The sequence below is a fragment of the Alligator sinensis genome, unplaced genomic scaffold, assembly GCF_000455745.1.
Source record: "Alligator sinensis unplaced genomic scaffold, ASM45574v1 scaffold448_1, whole genome shotgun sequence".
Taxonomy (NCBI): domain Eukaryota; kingdom Metazoa; phylum Chordata; order Crocodylia; family Alligatoridae; genus Alligator; species Alligator sinensis.
Window position 1 is genome coordinate 1,117,820 of NW_005841870.1, and position 19,114 is coordinate 1,136,933.

The 19,114-nt window shown below is 42.0% G+C and overlaps 1 protein-coding gene across 3 annotated transcripts in view; it reads right to left on the reverse strand.

Moving 5' to 3' along the window:
* CUNH1orf198 (chromosome unknown C1orf198 homolog) overlaps nucleotides 1-18,960 on the reverse strand; it is a 30,645-nt gene extending 11,685 nt beyond the window's left edge. Inside the window, exons 1-2 of one of the 3 annotated variants that reach the window (XR_003092283.1) lie at nucleotides 18,726-18,960; nucleotides 5,938-5,988 (exon numbers count right to left, since the gene is read on the reverse strand). The gene's annotated coding sequence lies outside the window, so the exon portion shown is untranslated. Of the gene's footprint in view, nucleotides 1-5,937; nucleotides 5,989-15,596; nucleotides 15,617-18,725 lie in introns of those variants that run through there. The other 2 variants (XM_025194857.1, XM_006016980.3) reach the window with 2 other exon arrangements.
* Nucleotides 18,961-19,114: the final 154 nt, after the last annotated feature.

The window sequence follows — 19,114 nt, forward strand, 5'->3', positions numbered from 1 at the left end:
AAAATCAGAACAAAGGACTCAGCTTGCTGAATAGACAAAGAAACAAAATAAATGCGGTACCCAAAATAGGGTAGTGTTAGTTCATTGTGCAACAACTCTAGTTCAGACAAAGGTAAGGGAAGAAAAACCCAAAACAAAACAAAAAAAACAACACTAAACCAGAGAATAATTATTAATAAAAGAGAAAAGGTTGGAAGGAAGATGTCTTGAAAAGATAAAATAACTTAGGTCTGTATATAAAATAAAACATTGTAAAAGATGCACATCATTATAACTTTAGGAGGAAATTGATATTGCAAAATACCAGGTTTTAAAACAGCATTCCACTTGTGCAAACAAGTATGTCTGACTTCTTGTCAATCAACAATGTCCTAAAACCACACTGTTTGTATCTGGTAAGTGCATGGTCCTAGCACTAAGGAACAGCAGGTCAAAGTCTAACTTGAGCAATTATATTTTTCCTACCAAAAGACCAGTCCATACCAAGCCTAAAACTGCTATTTATGACCATATCTAACATAGTTATTACTGCCATCAATGCCAGCACTAAGTATACAGGAATTTGTGGTACAAGAACTGCTGGTCAATGGTATGGTTTTACAGCATGTTCTAAAGAGGGCTAAGGCACAGACCTTACAAAAGAGGGGTGGGGGGCGGAAATCACTACCCCCGTTGTTCATGGAAACAGTACTATCCATGCCAATTTGTTAATTATGACTTTATTTAAACATGGCTTGTAGCTGTCAATGTTCTAATGAAAGCATGAAGAGGGTGTAGAAAGCCCACCTCTCTGTTCCTCCTTTCCCACCAAAAATATTTTTGGCTGCCTTACAAATGCAACATAATAATTTGGTGAAAATTGGTTATAAAACCTGTTAGTGGGATTAAATCACTGCCTAGTTGTGTATTATTAACATGCTCTGGGATCTCTCAGGATGCAAGCTGTTATATATAATACAGAAACTGTTAATATTATGCACCTGCAAGGTTTTACTGAAAAAATAAAGAAGGCTGCTTGAGCTATTTGCGTGAGAAGCAGGGGAAGCAAAGGAGTAAGAAATGTAAAGTCTAGGCACAAAAAAAGTGATTCATATGCCCTATCAGGTATTCCCCATTGCTGATGTCCATTCTACATCATGCAAGATTTTAAAATTTGTGCATCACATCACCAACAACAAAGAAATGGGAATTGGACTGACTTGCATTTAGTTGATGATGCAAGTGGAATGTAGCATTCAATTTGCTCTCTGCCTCTCCCTCCCTCTTCTCCAAGACATTAGATTAAGATTGCAAACAGAAGCAGAAATGCTTGACAATAAGCTAATTAGTTACGACTGAAAACATAATAAGTAGGAGGGAGTCATGTTGACCATTTCTACTCATTACAACAGTTTAAGATTAGGAAGTCTTTGGGCTCAAATACAGCTGGACACTGTTTCTACTTTACAAAGTGTTATTGTCTATTTACATTATCTGGGATTTATGTTCACTGAATAGTTCTATAAAAGTTTTGGGTTCAAACAAACTAAAAGATTCAAAAGCTAAACTCAGGCAAACCTCAATCAAGCTTTCAGCTGAACTAAATCGCCAACTATTCACAAACCTGGCCCAAGTTCCAGTGCTGTAACAAAACCAATAGTCCAAATTGTGTTATGGAAATTATACAGTGGTCCACCTAGAGCCTTGAACCCCACCATACAAAATCTGCAGTTATCACCTTTAAGTGCCACTGCATAGTTTGCAAACGTGTGACAGTCAACAACTATGGAAGCAGCATGTTCTCTCTCTGAAGGTGCTGCACTTCCCCAGTGAAAGGTTTACATCAGAATGTTCATAGTAATGCTAAAAACAGCCAGCTTCACCTTTTTCTTTCCAGTTTTCCTTTGAAAACCCACTAAAAAGTTTTAAAAGGAAAGACAAGAAATTAACTGTTAAAATAAACCCATGTCAGAAACACAGCTAAAAATGGCTGAGAGATTATTTGAGTCTTCAAGTTCAGACCTGCTTAATACTTAACACCCTGGATTTGCCTTTACAAAAAAAAGTTTTTAAAATGTACTTCTGAAAACAGGTGGTTATATCAAGTCTTTCACAAAATTATCTCTGAAATGAAAGAAAAAGGCTATATAGTTTCATAAACATGTTGTCCCCCAGCAACAGCTCCCAGTTAGATTTTTACCCATCCAATAACTAACAGGAAAACTGCATGCTGGAAATACCTCATGGAGACCCTGAATAAACAGAGCTGATAAAATGACTTCAGTACAATAGGCAAGGAATTCTTAGGATGTTATCTTTTATTGGACCAACTGGGTAGTTGGGATAGAGTTAGACAAGCTCTTAAATGCAAGACCTGATGAAGAATGTCCTGCATTCAAAAGCTTGTCTAACTCTATCCCAGCTACCCAGTAGGTCCAATAAAAGATAATCACCCTAAGAAATCCTTGCCTCTTGCATCACTTGTGGGCCATCATTGCTACAACCTCACTCTTGCACTTTAGTACAACAGAAATTTTAGAAAAATTTGTCTTTGGTTATATATATCCAAATACAAAGAAATAGGAATTTTTCCAATCACACCTGGTAGGATTTGTGGGCTCCCCAGCATTCCTATTAAATTTCAGGAGAGGAAACAAGCAGTTTGTATTGTAAACTAAGACTATCTGGCTCCTTCTAATTTGATTTTCCTGTATGTGTTACATGGACTGGAGTCATATGTCTATGTAACATCTGATTCTGAATGTACTTAGCTGCATCAGTCTCATCTAATTTTCTATTGAATTCCTTTTGCCAGAATTAGAAATGCCCTCTTATGTCTATTTTTAAGTGCACACTACTTGGAGATGAAACGCTGAACAGTAAACAAGATATAGTTTTTGAGTGGAAAAACCTCAAAAAGATCTAATGATTCAGCTAAGGGAGGGAATCTGATGAAATGGAAGGCTTGGGAAACAGAAGGGGAAAAGATACAATCAAAAGTCCATAGTCCTGGAGGGAAGGGATTCCCTGATCTGATGTTTCACTTAATCTTTCACCTAAGAGCAACATGCACTGATGCTTTAAATAAAACTGGATTAATTTATTGTAAAAATTTCACCTATGTTCTTATCGATTATACAGTTGATCCAAATCCTCTGAATTTATTTATTTTTAATTTTAAAAAATGGACAACATTCTCCTGAATCACGTTCCTCGTTCTTTGACCATTGCTACAAAAATCTGACCACATCCTGCCTAGGTTCAAAACCAATCAGCAACACCTTTAAATACTGTTGATACAGCAGACTGCACTTTGCTTCAGTTCAGACATGAAGGCAACTGATAGCCAAACAACTCTGTATTCTTCCATTTTAAACTACTGCAAGGAAAGACATCCAATATGCTATCCATCTGACTACCTGAAGCAAACTAAAATGCCTAGAGTTTGGTAGATAAATCACTTTTCTTCTGCACTCTCTCAGCTGCCTGCCACTGTGGGATCTCCTTGTACTAGAGAGATTAAACTTCTTAAAGATAAAGATGGAAGACAAAACCTGCAGATACAGCAATTTAGATACATCCATTAAGTCTCTTAGCTCAGCTCATTAGTTTGCTTCTGTCATACTCGCTTCATTTTTGTAGTTTCATCTGATAGATGACAGCAAAGTCTTTAAGTTGGTTTGGAATAAACATGTATTGCTCGACACTAGGCACATCTGCATGTGTCGTTACTGTGCCCAGAAGCAATTAACTCTGGAGCAATAAGCTGCAGTTTATTCATGCATAGCTCATGGAGTTAGGTTGGAGCAGCCCCAGCTGGCAAGGAGCCCTGGGGGTCAGCCTGCCAACCCAGGGCTGCTCCCCCGGCTCAATGTGCTAGAGTTTGTGCTAGCCAGCAGGCAGCCCCAACACTGAAGCACCCTCATGCCCCAGCCAGCCCCTCCTGTGTCTACACATGCGCTGCTGAAGAGTTTTTTTACTCTGCAGCAGGACAGTACTTGTAAATAATCAGTACTTACAAGTACTATCCTACTGCAGAGTAAATTAGTTTACTCCAACCTAATAGAGGCACACGCGTAGAAGAATATTAAAAGCTAGACAATAGGATTACTAGTTACTTTTCAACTGTGGTTATGTTTCCCAGATGCACCACATAGCTATCATGGATTATTAATTATTCTGACCTCTTAAAAGGAGACAGGGTACAACAGAATGTAATAATATCTGGGAAGCTGAGAGGAGTCAAAGGATATCAAGATAGAGCCTGCAAACATTTTGTTACGTTTTTCAATTTCCAAACCAACCTCCACAAAGGCCAAGTTCATACTTTGTATCAGGGCTGTCCAAATTCTAGACAACTGGGCCTGGATTACTGTAAAAGCAGCATCTTATGCAGAGGCTGTACTGAGTCAGGCTGGCCCAAAAGGGCAACCACAAGGGAAAGGGTGGTGAGGGATGTTCCCCTTTCTGCAATGTGCTGTGCTCAGGGACAGACTACATTTCCCAAACCCCCACCCTCCAAGGAACATTGCCTGGGGCCCCTGCTCAACTTACCCAGGGATGTGCCATAAGCAAGCACTGATGCCCCTCATTTCCCCTAGCCCAGTGCCTGCAAAGCCACATCATGCCTGTCCCATAGTCTTACTCACGCAACTGCTCCAGATTCCATTCTTAAGTATCCTTATAATCGAGCACCCTGCATACTAACAGTCCAATACCTTCCTGCCTCCCCCCACCGCCATCCCCCCTATGCCTCCCATCCACAGTTGGCATCCTAGACCTTGAGTGACCCTAGGCAACTTCATGCTTCTTCACCGCACTCCCCACCTCCACAGACAGTCCCACAGCTCACCTATCCCTGGACCCTTCCCTGAAGGTCCTTCATGGCCTGCACCCTGCCTTTCCCCACCATTAATGCATGACCCCACAGCCTGCTTCCCTCATTCCCCTGCCAAACATACTGTAAAGTACATACATTAAACTAACTTTGAGCACACTGGCTCCAACACAAGCAGCCGCACAACCACATAAATGTGCTGCTACATTCAGGCAAATTAAGTCTGCATCCAGTTCAAGGTGTTTTAGGGAAGAGACAGCCACTGACTTACCTTGCAGAAACCTCAACGTTATTTTTGTCAACACTTTTAACATTTGCAATAAAAAGGGCAAATTCAGTCAAATGTAATATATTTATCTATGGACTGACCCTTTTAAAAAAGAGAAACAGCATGGGCTTTACACAGAAGGAACCGATTCAACAGGTGTTTTGCCTCAATAAGGAAACACAATAAAGCCTAAAAATCAGCTCTACAGAATTCAGTGGAGCTACCAGGCATCAGCACGTTTCTTCCCTCACCCCAAACCACTCAAATCTCTCATACCAGACTTTCAATGCAATATTTCACTGTACCTGTGCAATAATTACTGCAAAATTTAATCCTAGAGTTTTCTTTCTTTGCTAAGAATGGAAATGTAATTCTCTCTACAGGTGCTCAATCAGAAATGTTCTACACAGGAAAATTTTAGTTGTATTATAATGATTTCACGTGGTAGTGTTAGAGACATGTTGGAGCCATGATTGTTCAGGAATTGTGCAAGAGGCAAGGATTTCTTCGGGTGATATCTTTTCTTGGACTAACTGCAGTTAGGATAGGGTTTGACAAGCTTTCAAATGCAAAATATTCCTCTTCAATGCAAAACTTTCATTTATCATTTTACATGCATATTTGGAATAAAAATGTTAGCTCATTAGGCATCTTATCCTGCTTCCATGTAAGTCAATAGAAGCAAACTAAGACTGATTCTCCTATCTGCTAAGGCCACCTTACATGGCTGTCACAGGGTAAGGGGGCCTTCAAGCATATCAATTGTCAAATGAGAATAAGGTCAATGATGTCAATGAAAACAGGATCAGTTTCAAGCAGCCCTGATACTAAAATAAAAATACAGCAAACTCACCTTGGTCTCCCAGGAGAAAGGGGCTGAATGTTCATCTTGCCAAGTTATGTCCTGAAATGAAAGGAAAGAAAAAAATAAAATAAAATGCAGGCATATTATATTAGACAATTGTAGAGGTAAAGCTGTATGATTTTACTGACCTTTCCACATCCAAAAATATAATATAAACAGCCACAATATGGGAGGGGTAAGACTTTGAATGAGATGAAGACCAAACAGTTTCACAAGCAATCGCTGCCACTGACAGACTCAAAAGTGCTTTTTGAGAACATAAATTATCTGGGGGCTGGGACTATCATTTATTTTGTTTTTGTACATGGCCTTGTAAAATTAAACCTTAGCCAGGTCTGGGCCTCTAGACACATTTGGTACCATACTGAAAAATATACCCTATTTCTGACTGTCACCAAGTATTTTCTTTGCAAGATACCAACTTTACACACATTAAATTCATACACTTACTTTAATGACCAAACTAAAATAAATATCCTGTGTACCTTAAGGAATTGTTAAAAGGCAATTACATTGTGAAAAATGACACCACCACAACCGCATTGCAAGGTTCCACTGCTTCAGGAACGCCATTTCAACGTTGCAAAAAAAAAAAAAAAATACATCCCCCTCACCCCAGTCAGTCCTGCAGACTCAATCTGGGTTCTTTCTGGTTCACGTGTCAATACCAGTAATATATATTTTTCTTTTGAAAACTGGTTAACAAATTGTGGTGTTGTGCATGAAATGACATCTATTTTCCTTTCACAGAGCCATGTTGAATCTACAGCACTGATATTTATTCAATACAAATAGCAGAGATCACCAGGGATCGATCCTGGTTTTCTCTGTTTAAATATCACAAATTCTCCGATTAAAAAACTCCAAATCTGTAATTAAAATGAAATGCCACCACACACACACACCTAGGTATCAATTAAACACAATATTTTATTGATATATTTACAATTTTAAAGCAATTTGGAAGCCTACCAGTGCCTCAATCACTATAAAATAAATTCTGAACACCTATACATTTTGGTATTTGATTTTAGGTTTTTTATCATGAAAAAAATCACAGCTCCCTTCACTTGCCAGGGCATAGGTCCAGGCCCCTCGCTCCCCAGCCACAGCCTCCCAGTCCCGCTGGTGCCCCTCACTTCCTACCCACAGCCCCAGCCAATTTTTTTGACCGGAAGTCACGATTCAGGCACTCATCTCTCTTAAAATGTAAGCCAACTGCTAAACCCTCAGCTCTACAATTCAGAACTGAATCTATTCTTCCAGCATGGACCTCACTGAAGGTACAGCAAAGCCTTATGAACTTAGGACCACAAACTCAAGCAATAGTATGTGTTAGACCTATATGTTATACAATGAAGGCCCACCTCAAAGGCCAGGAGGAGGCCCCTAAATGTATAACAACTAACTGCTTGAGACAACAAATGAGAAACATGAATGGGGTGTAATGTGTTAGGGCCACATGCCTCCTTATATCCCCAATGCGAGGGCATAAAGGACAGCGGTCATAACTGTCCCTCAGTTTCCTCTCAATCTGAAGCCAATAGTTACTACAGATTGAAAAGAAATGAGAACAGGTGATGGGATCCACATTGACACCACAGCCTAAAAAAAAACCCCCAAAAAACCAACCAGTTGCAATACGGTAAGCAATTGTTCTTTCTTTTTTTGTAATGTGTCAGCAGGGTCCCACAGGCAAGAAGCACATTCCTCAACTTTTGGGCCTTCCAGCTCTATTAAGAGAAACAATGATTAAGTACTGCTCTCTGCAGCTTGGCATCTGCCTCAGTCAGCATGCCAACGACATATTTCATAAAATGTCAGTAGGTTACTCCACGTTGCTGCCTTGCAGATGTGAAATCTCAACGTCCCTGCAAAAGGCAATATATGCATGCTGTACCAGAGCACAGGCTGCATCAGCATTCAAAGGAACACGCTTGTTAACAGATAGCAAGAGGAAATGTGTTACGTGACCCACTTGGAAATTCTCTTCAACAAGATGACTTGGCCCTTGAATTGCATAGAAATGATCACCAGAGAGGCAGGCAGACAGCCAGGACTTGGTCCTATCAAGGTAATACAGTAAAGATCTGGATTCATCCAGGGTATGAGGTTTCTTTCCTGCTTCAGGAAGATAACTGGCAAGGTGCAAGTCTTAGACCACTATACAACTAAATTCAGAGTGTTGTCTCAATGTCACTGTGTCTCTATGAAAGGCTGTAAGCAGCTAAACCAAGTGAGACTGTAGTTTCAAGCCCACGGGATGACCACCGGGAAGATTATCTTAAAGATAAGGTAGTGTAGGCAGCATTCCTATAAACAGTCCAAAGGGAAGATTTATAAGTTTTAGGACAAACACACTGAGGTCCCAAAATGGAACAGTTTCCCAAGGCACAGAGTGGCTACAAAGGACTGTTGGTTATGAGATAAAGTTGAACTGCACTAGATTGTAATGTACAGCCATCCCAGTTTCATAAAAAGCATGTAATCTAAGACATTGGTTGATCTGATATTGAGGTGTTGACTTTGATGTCTAGACCAATCCAGTACAGCTCATTTTGTATGTTAATTAGGACCATAAAAACCATAATCAATGAGAGAGTATATGCTACTAATCTACTAGTTAGCTATTGGCTAACTGCAATGCTGGAGCAGTATTAGTCTGAATAGAACTAACTCAGAACATAACTTCACACCCTCCTCTTCATAGCTACCTTGTTTATATCATTTAATTGAATAAAATTAGCTCATTCACATGTGCTTATCTCAAAAGGATACTAGAAATGCCCATAATTCATTATTGCTCATAGCCATTTCTCAGTCTTGAAAAAGGAAACAAAAATACAAGATACACATCATTCACATGATTAAATACAAGAGGAAAAAGCCCCTATGGAGCAATGTTCACACCAAAACATCACAGTTAAGCTAGGCCTCTTTGGCATCACTAGGGAATTCTGCTTATCTACTTAACATAACACTACAAAAGTTTTATTCCTATAAATTTACAAGTTATATCAGTAGCACAGGTCAAGCGGTGTCTCCAATCTGTTTTGGATTAACCCTGTGGAAAACCTTTTCCACTTTAAGGAATGCTTTATATCTGAATGTCTTGAACCTGAAGGGAGCAGTCTCTGCCAGGCAATATCCCTGCCAGGCAATATCCCTGCCATCAGAAGTAGCAAGTGCCTATACAGCAGCAAGATCTGAACTTGTTTGAGATGTTTGGCATCTAGAGCAAGGCTGCCAGTCTCTGTTAGGCCAAGACAGTTTAAACTATTAGAATGACCATAGCCTTGTCCCTTCTGATTTCCAGCACAATCCAGGAGAATTAGTGGAAAAGTAGAGAAACCAAGACCTCTGGAGATATCCTGCAATAATCCCAGTCAGACTCTTTCTGGAAGAGTAGTTTGTGCATCTAGCACCATTTTATGTGGCAGGGGGCAGCAATCTAGGGCCTATGGGCAGGATCTGGCTTGCAGATGCAGGTGGTAGCACACTGCCACTGTTCCCTTGCCACTTCATGGAGTCTAGCAGTGGTGGCAGCAGGGTCCTAGCACCCACCCATCTCTGACTGGGGGTGGGGGTGGGGGGTGTCATTCTGACCCACAGCCAAAAAAGGTTGCCTACCCCTACTCTATGGTGAATACATCTACCTTGAGAACATCCCACTGACAGAACATGATGTGCAGGACAGACTCCAGCATTCACGGTTGGTCACGGTCGGTCACTTGTACATATTTGGGGGGGGGGGGGGGGGGGGGGGGCGGTTTCAAGAGCAGCTTTAATTAAAGAACCACAGTGTCTCGTGTATCAGTGTCCCCACGCTTCAAAATGGCAGCAGGGGCACTTGAACTAAAGCTCGTTTGATGAGCTTTAGTTCAAGTGCTCCCGCTGTCGTTTTGAAACACAGGGATGCCAACACATGAGACGCAGGAGGCTGCTGGAGCACAATAATTACCACACTCCAACAGACTCAGAAACATAGTGGTGATAATATGTTGATGACACTATCTGGATAGCCTGGTGGTTTCCTAGAAGAGAGAAGGGATGATTGGTACACCTCTTGCTTGTTTCTGTAATTTATTACCGCTATGTTGTCCTTTGAGATTCAGGTAGTGGAGTTTTGCTAAATGGCAGAAGTGTTATGCAGGTCAGTCCCATGGCCCAAATTCAGAGCAGTTTCTGATTGTTAGGGGACCATGCCCCTTTCTTTTACAGCTAGTTCAGCTGGATACCCCTGAAGCTTCTGTAGTAAGCATCACAGTCAGGTAGGGACAGTATGGAACACTTTTCTATATGTGCAATGGTCCTGGGCACCAAATTAGCTCTCCCAGGACTTGGAACAGGATCATAACACCTCTATCCACATTGTGGCAGAACAAGGTAGTATATGTATGTTAACTACAGCTGTAAGGGATCATGCTGAAGTCTGACAAGCAATGTAACATGCAAGCATACTGACACATGGCCTAAGAGCCCTGGCACACACGTGCTGTCTTTGCTCCATTTGACTTCAAGCAGTTTACAATTGACTAGAGAGACTGAAATCCATTTTCTGGCTGACAGACAAAGCCAAATGCCACCACTCCCTGCTGTTTGTAGCAGTGACACAGCTGTTGCAGTCCCCTGTTAGGACCTACCACTGGATCAGGTATGGGTATAACTAGATTTCCTGTCCCTTCAAATGCACTTTCACTACTTTTGTGTATTTCGTGACAACACTTTTTGCTGCGAATGTGATGAAGAACAGAACCCTGTACTGGTAATGTTTGGGTCTAACTAAAAATCTGACTGATTTCCTGTTGGATGGATTCTCTCCTTGAAGATGGGAAGAATTTATACTGCAGTGATGGTGATGAGAAGCAGAACTCTTTCAGTTCAGCACTGATGCGGGTTATACTTTCAGTACTAGTAGGTGCTTTGACACTGGGAGTCCCAGGTTATCCCTGGATCTTCAGTCAAATCTGGCACTGCTGTTAAACACAACAGTGCCAGGATCAGCACAGGCAATCTAGGCTACTGTTCCCAACCCTTAATGCCCTAAGAGGCCTGGTGTACTTCTCTCCACCGGCTTTGTGTTGTTTGTCTTTACAGGACAGACTCAAATGAAATCTCTGCCTCTAGGCTCAATGTGACCACTGCTGGTGCCAGGCGTCAGCATTATGGGTGTTTGTTTTGATACTAATGAGGTAGATGCTGACTTCAAACCTTATGACAACGTTAGTACCAGTTCTTTTCTTGTTGCTGCTTTCTGTGATGGTCTCAGGTATAGTCTGTCTGCTTGACAATGCTGGCTTGGTCATTAACAAAAAAAACTTAAGAGCTCATCTCCTCTGAGTCTGACAAGATGTCCATGCATTGTTTTAAAAGGTAGAATTTGAGCTTCATCTGCCTAGCAGAAATTTAACAGGTACAGTGAGCTTCTACTGCATAGATATGATTTCCCTTACAGAAAGTACATATACCTATTATGCCAAGCACAAGAGACAGCCTACTGTTTTGAGTCCTGATAATGGCTATGTATACACAGCACAATGCTTGTTTGCAGCTAGCTCAGGCACTGGAGGAAGTATAGCCATATTAGAGAAGGGCTTAGCCTTGGCTAATTTACCCTTCATTGTATTATGCAGACATGCCAGATGAGCTTGCAGAGACAACTGTATTCAGGGGCCAGACCTACAGGCAGGTGTAGAGATCAAGGTCAAGATGTGATCAGAACAGGTAGATATGTTTACAGCAGCAAGAGATGACCAAAGGATTTGTGTAGACATCCAAAGGCTTGTAATAAGGTTTAGCTAAAGCTAAGAATGAACAGGTGAGGCATTTACTAGGTTCCAGCTTGCTGCCACAGGTGGTAAGAGAATGAGGGAAGACTGGCTTCTCTGTTTCTTATGCCTTCACACAAGAAGGCATGGGTTGCATGCATGATCCCAATGGCCATGGCTATTCTAAAATGTCCAGCTTCATGCACATGAGGCATGTGCATGCCTACAGTGGGATCCACGCTACTATTTTTCTTTCCTATGTGATCAATAAATGCTTCTATGCTGGGGATGGAATAGAGTGGAGATGGGGAGAAATCAAATTACACAAATGATTCTGGTTTAATGAACATTCAAATGATTCAGAACACTAGTTTCAAGATCATTCATCATTAACATGGATTAGAAAAGATCTGCATTTGGTCGGCTTCTGCATTCAACCTGGAACAGAAAGTTTTCTCCCGGAAAGATGCTAAGTAAAAAAACCTTTTGTTCACTCCTGCAAAATAACCGATTTAAAAGATAGATGCATATTCTGGCTTTATGCAATTCTCAGTTCATGCCAGAAAAATAAAACCAAACAAACAAATCTGGCCACACAGTTAAGCCAGCTGCAAAATATCAAAGGCAGAGGATAAAAAAAAAAAACAAAACCCAGCGCCATGCAACTAAACTATTACTTTCAGGCAGATGGTTACAAAATGGCATCAGAATTTTAAAATGGAAGACACAGTGGTATCTTTCTTCTGTGCCACTTTCTCCCAGAATATGACATAAGCACTTATCAGTAAATCCACAGTAATGGGACAGTCGCAAAGATATACCAACAAAAGGATTCCTGTGCTGGCAAGTGAATATCTCACTGTAGCTGCTCTGAACCAGTAACAATACATCTTTTTAGAAGCATTACTGGAGCAGGGTCTCGGTGGTGGGGATGAGGATGCTTGTTAACTCTACTTGAAGTTTCATTTTCCATTCTCTTGAAAATAGAAATCTATAGCAAGTTAACTTAAAATGCTGTGAAGAAGCAGTATCTGTGTACTATTGCTGCTTTTAATTGGAGAGAGCAGACAGAAGGCAGGGCAGGGTGGCACCTTTCAGACACTAACTCGTTCAGAGGCATACGCTTGCATATGTGACAACCTACTTCATCAGTACAGAGTGTTAAAGGGATCTGTTCAGGGTTGAACAAGTTTTTGACAAAGCAAGACATGAAAGTCAGATTTTTTGACTTCCAGTTTTGTGCTTTAACCACTAAACCATTCCTTTGTCTCTCATCTTCTGGACTTACTCCAATGTTCCCTAGAATAACACCCCTGAATAGTTTTACCCTTCCAACACCAGCTGCACCCCAAATTGTAGCAAATCCCTAATTTCCTGGTCACTTATCAGACTGGGACCGCTTCTTCAAAAGCAAATGCTAATATACAGCTGCAGTCTATGTGCACAAGATAAATGTTTCATTGGCTTCTCTGTGACAAAGGAACAGCAAGCAAAAAAGAACTGGAAGGATGAAAGCTATATTCTTTGAGCAAGATGCCTCCTTTTAAGGATTTAAAACAAAAAGAAAAAAAGAAAGAAAAAAACAAAAACAAAACAGATCTACTGCAATATCTTAGCCCTGGTTAAATAAGAAGGCTTCCATGATTGGAAAACAGTTTTGCAATGCAAGTGAGATATGCTAATCATTTAATTCTTAAGCAAGTTTTATTATGAATATATTTTATTATGAATTCTAGCAAAGCTAACTGCACTTTAACATGCATCAGCAGATGCATGACAAACAGAACTACGGAGGTGATACTTCCCCTCTATCGGGCACTGGTCAGACCGCAGTTGGAGTACTGCGTGCAGTTTTGGGCGCCGCACTTCAAGAGGGATGTGGATAACCTGGAAAGTGTCCAGAGAAGGGCCACTTTTATGGTTAAGGGCTTGCAAGCCAAGCCCTATGAGGAGAGACTAGGACACCTGGACCTCTTCAGCCTCCGCAAGAGAAGGTTGAGAGGCGACCTTGTGGCTGCCTATAAATTCATCATGGGAGCACAGAAGGGAATTGGTGAGGCTCTACTCACCAAGGAGCCCCTGGGGGTCACAAGAAATAATGGCCATAAGCTAGCAGAGAGCAGATTTAGACTAGACATTAGGAAGAACTTCTTCACAGTTAGAGTGGCCAAAATCTGGAATGGGCTCCCAAGGGAGGTGGTGCTCTCCCCTACCCTGAGGGTCTTCAAGAGGAGGTTGGATAGGCATCTGGCTGGGGTCATCTGAACCCAGCACACTTTCCTGGCTATGCAGGGGATCGGACTTGATGATTTATTGAGGTCCCTTCTGGCCCTAACATCTATGAATCTATAAGCAATTAAAATCTGTACGATTATATTAGATTTTAATATATCATCATAAATCACTCAAGCAGCAGTTCCCAAACTCTGACAGATTGTGTACCACCAATTTATAAAGATACAGCCTTAAGTACCACCAGCAAATTTTTGCCATATAAAGTCATTATAATAAATCTGTTAATGCATACCACTGACAGGATGTCTGCGTACCACAGATTGGGAACCACTGCACTAAAGAATTGCTCACCCTTGAAATTATACAATATCTTCTTGCAGGGCTACTATGAAAACAAGAAATTTTATTTGTGTTCAAATAAACACATCACTTACTTAAGTTTTAAATGAAAAAGTGCTGGATACAAAACTGTTAGCTATCCTATAAAAAGAGATTTCCCTATGGACACAACTGATAATGGAGAGACCTTACTGAAATTTAAATGAAATATAGGGACTACAGCTAAAAGGGAAACTAAATTTAGAAATTATAAAGAGTGAGTTTTCCTTTTTCAGTTGCTTAAAGAATGTTGCTTTCCCATTAAAAAGAAATTAAAATCCTCTGATTCAAGATGAAGCTATTGCATTAAATCATCATCTTAGAAACTGTACAAGAGGCAAAATTACAGCATGCAGTTATTAAAACAGTAATGTTTTCATATTCAACACACACATGTGCACACAGGGTGACTGGAAAAGTTTTGCACACACTGTTCTTTCCTTCTGCATCTAACTGTAATCTTCAAGTATTTTAACTGCTAAATGGAAAAAAACCAACCCTTCTTTTTATGCCTATTTGGGAAGCAGGAAAAACAGACCAAAAGAAGGAAAAGTGTCAGATGTGAAACAGTGTTTTGTCTTGTGCTGTCAAAGTAGAGCTGTGCAATACAGTTAAACAAACTGTCAGGTCAGGAGACGACAAAGTAGTAGGATGCCCAATAAGCAAGACATTCACAGGTCTGGAAAGCTGAACTGAAACACGAAAACTGAAACAGTCCAGAAGAAGGAGAAGCAGCAGCAATTAAGGAGCCAGGGCAGAACTCCAGGAGTTAGTTCTGATGCCAGAAAGAGAGGCTAGGCAAGGAAGCTACATGATGAGGAGCCAGGAAAAGCCTCTAAGACTAAGTAGTGCAGTTGGAAGATTAAAACGGAACTGGAGAATGCAAAAAGAGAATGGAACCTCGCGCTCAGAAACAGAGTTTATATAAACCTCAGTTTGGAAGTCAAGAAGGAAATCAGTTGATGTTGATGCTATACAAATCATATACACTACATTCAGTGATTCGATTACCATGTTTACAGTCAGTTAATAGGCATGCAAAGAAGAGGAACAATATTGTTTGAATGTTAGCTGCTTTTTGTCAAATAATGAAGGAAAAACATACATTTCCTAGACTTCTGGCCCCAAGACCACTCAGAACACAAAGCCGTTGTCATCTGAAAATTTGAAAGCAAAGCAAGTAGGCTACAGAGACAGCGAGCTAAAATCCCTCCACACTAGTCCTGAGTTCTACCCCACTCAACTCAACCTAAAGTGTCTACATACCCATGTCCGCAAATGTTCCCCACTGCCTTCAAAAAATAGCTGTGGTCTTAGTCAAGAATATTTATTTAGGATTTCCATTAGCTCTAAGCGAGACTCAAGTTAACCATACATCCCAAAACTTCACGTACTTAATTTGCATAATCTGACTCTTTCCTTACAGGGAGGAGCCTTCTTTGAAATGCAATGATTATCATCAAAGCAATTTAGGTAGTGCTTACAAATCGTATGTCTGGATGTCAGTATGGGGGTAACACAGGCTCTATTCACTTCAAATTAAACAGATTCAGAAACAGATTAATTTGCCATGTGACTAGAAAAACTAGGAACTAGTATTAATTTGACAGTAGTCAGCCTTAAGAAATTAAGCCAGGATAATGAATGATATTGATGTTATACAGTGCTTTCATGGCTGGGGGCTTTTAAAAAACTTTTTTTGAAAACCGTATAAAATGAAGTCTTACACACACACACACACACACACACACACACACACACACACACACACACACACACACACACAATGTGTCCCAATAAGGGGGGAGAGGGTTCCTCATAGTTTTTGGCAGAACCTTTAACTAAGAAACCTATTCAATAATCCACTACCCCAGTCAAGGCACCTATATTTCTCTATAAGTACTGCCACATTTTAGTGTTAAAGAGAAGACCGTCAAAAACATAAAAAACCTGTATTTTCAACCGTCTAACTTTCCACACCCTTGTTTTTCCTGGCATTCTTCTAGCATTGGAAAAGACCAAGCATGAATTTTTATAAAGGTGTCTAAAAAAAACCTGGAATGTTTTCAATAATGCATTTTATACTATCCTTAAATTGAGCATAAAAAGGACAAGATGCAATTCAATATAAACATTGCCTTGATTCTACTTTTAGAAACTAAAGTCCTTGCCTACTGATTACTTTGAAAATTAATAGTTACACCCCCCTTTCACCCAAAATTTTCCATCTCAGACTTTTTCAAACTTTCCAACCACAGATTAGCAAAGATCTCTACATAGCCACCTCATCTCAGCAGCTGTCATTGTGATAGCCAGAGCATGGAAATCGGCAACCTTGCCCAATGTGGGAGAATGGAGCGAGGCAACTCGGTACATATTCACCATGGGAAAGCAATCTATCTGCTTCACTAAATGGCAAATATGAAGGCTTTTGTGCCTCTTGGTTGCCACCCTAAAATTATCTAATACAAGAGGTCTATAGAACAAAAGCACCAGAATCATACTGCAAAGCAAAGGTATGACTATTAAGAAAACAGAAGACACTGGCTGTCTTCCTTCTGAGTAAAAACCTAAGGGACAGTGACTTTGAGGGACGTCACTGAAACATGATGTAGGTGGTCACACATTGTACCCCAAAGTGTGATTTTATTGTATTGTACTTGATATATATATATAGTTTTTTTTATTAACACAAATGCATAACAATATTTAAACAGAATAAAATAATAAAAAATTAACAACTAGCACATCTTTTAGCTATTGAAGCATGTTACAATGAATGCCAGTATCATTATCCTCATTTTATAGCTAAGAACCTATGAAAACTAATTTTCTATAAAATCCTCTTTATAATTTACTGTGCTTTCCTAGTTAAATTATTGCTGTCCTGCTTTCCCTTTGCCTTGTTACCTAATCAAAACCTTCCTCATTTCACTCAAATGTTCTCCACTTTGCACCTACATTAGAAAAATTCAGCTCCATCATTCAGCACCCTTTGTAAACTCAAAGGAATAGTTACCACGGTGTTGGTAAGGCTCAGGCATTTTTAATCACGGGGGATATCTATGCAGCAAAACAAAGGTGCGACTGTAGCACAAACTGGCACACTTCTGCTAACTTTGTGGAGCTCCAATGGGTAATAAGGATGCTGCCACATGGGCAAACAAACCAGTCTCGTACCCAAGGTTAACACAGGCAATGTAATCACACTTTCACCTGGCTGCCCTTCATTTTGCTGTTTGTCCAGCCCTACCAAATACAGTACTAGACAACCAGCTTCTATCTGGGGAAGCTGCAGGAAACACAGGCAAGGCCTCAGGGCCCTTGGTGCTCCCCCAGCTCGCAGAGGCCAGGCTGAAGCCCAAACCACTACAACTTTAGACAGAATTTAGTTCAGGCACTTATCACTGTGCTGCGCTCACACCTCCAACTGCAATGTACATGCACATATTGGTAAGAACCCACATATCCTGACTCTGCTGTGGCTCCTGCCATCGCTGCTGCCAGCGGGCAATCAGGGGTCCCATTAAGCAAGCTCAGTACAGCACAACATTCACACCTTGACAACTGCCTGAGGCGTTGGTGACTGTCACAACTGTGACAGAAAACTGACAGCAGCAGGGCCAAGCAACCCTTCTGTTAGTGCCTGCTGAGGGAAACACGGCTGGCAGCTGCTTCCCAGGGACCCTGTGCAGTGGGTACAATGCTGGGGAGCAGAAGGGCAGCACCTGCTGTGCCCCAGCACCATGGACATTGCCTTACAGACTGCTCCAGCCCCTTCTTCACACCCCCAGCCTGAGGCACCAATGACCCCTTGCCAGTGCTCCCACCTGGTTCCCTCATACCCGGGTAGCCAGCGCTCCCACCTGGCTCACCCCTCCACGCACAAAACACCCGCTGTCCCTTCCACACTCCCAGTGTCCCCACTCCCATCACAAGCCCACTCAGGGCCCCTTTCTCTCCCCTGTGCCCAGTACCCTCCATCCCCAGCCCTCTCCCCATGAGCCCCCAGCACCCCTACCACAATCCAGCGTCCCCCTCTCTCCTCAGCCTCTGAGAGGGAGGGAGCCCCCCAGTGTCCTGCCACCCTTCCTGCATCTCCACCACCCCCTCTCCCCACCTGCAGTGCCCCCCATACCCTGCCCTCTGCCCCCTAAATCCCAACCCCTCTGCCACAGCCCAGCATCCCCATCCCTCTCCCCAAGGCCAGTGTCACCATCCCCCGGGCCCCCCAATACCCCCCCTGCAGGCTGCCCCCCCAATACCCTCCTGCCCCTCCAGCTCCCCAATGCTCCCCCCGTGCCCCTGAGTTTCAGCCCCACTTGCCTCCCAGCAGGGATGTGAAAGGTTAAACAGCTAATCCTTTAGCAGGTAAGTGTAGTGATAACTGGTTACCTTATCCTTTAACTCCGGTCGGGCACAGTCTGGCAGGGAAGGGAAGCTGCACAGTGCCCCAATGCTACTGCCACAACCCCAGCATCCCCACTCCCCTCCCCACAGCCAGTGAGGCCAGCCCCCACAAGCCCCACAGGGCCCCTGCCATCACCCAGTGCCCCCAACCCTCCCTCTGCAGCTAGTGTGCCTCTATCCCTCCCCCACAGTAGTGCCCTCCAATGCCTTTGCCACTGCCATACCTCAATACCCACCCTGCAGCCAGCCTGCCCCTGGCCTCCCCTTCTCCCCACCCCACTCCCCTCAAACCCCCAGCACCTCTGCCATCACCCAGTGCCCCCAACCCTCCTTCCAATGCCTCTGCCACCCCCACACCTCAATACCCACCCACC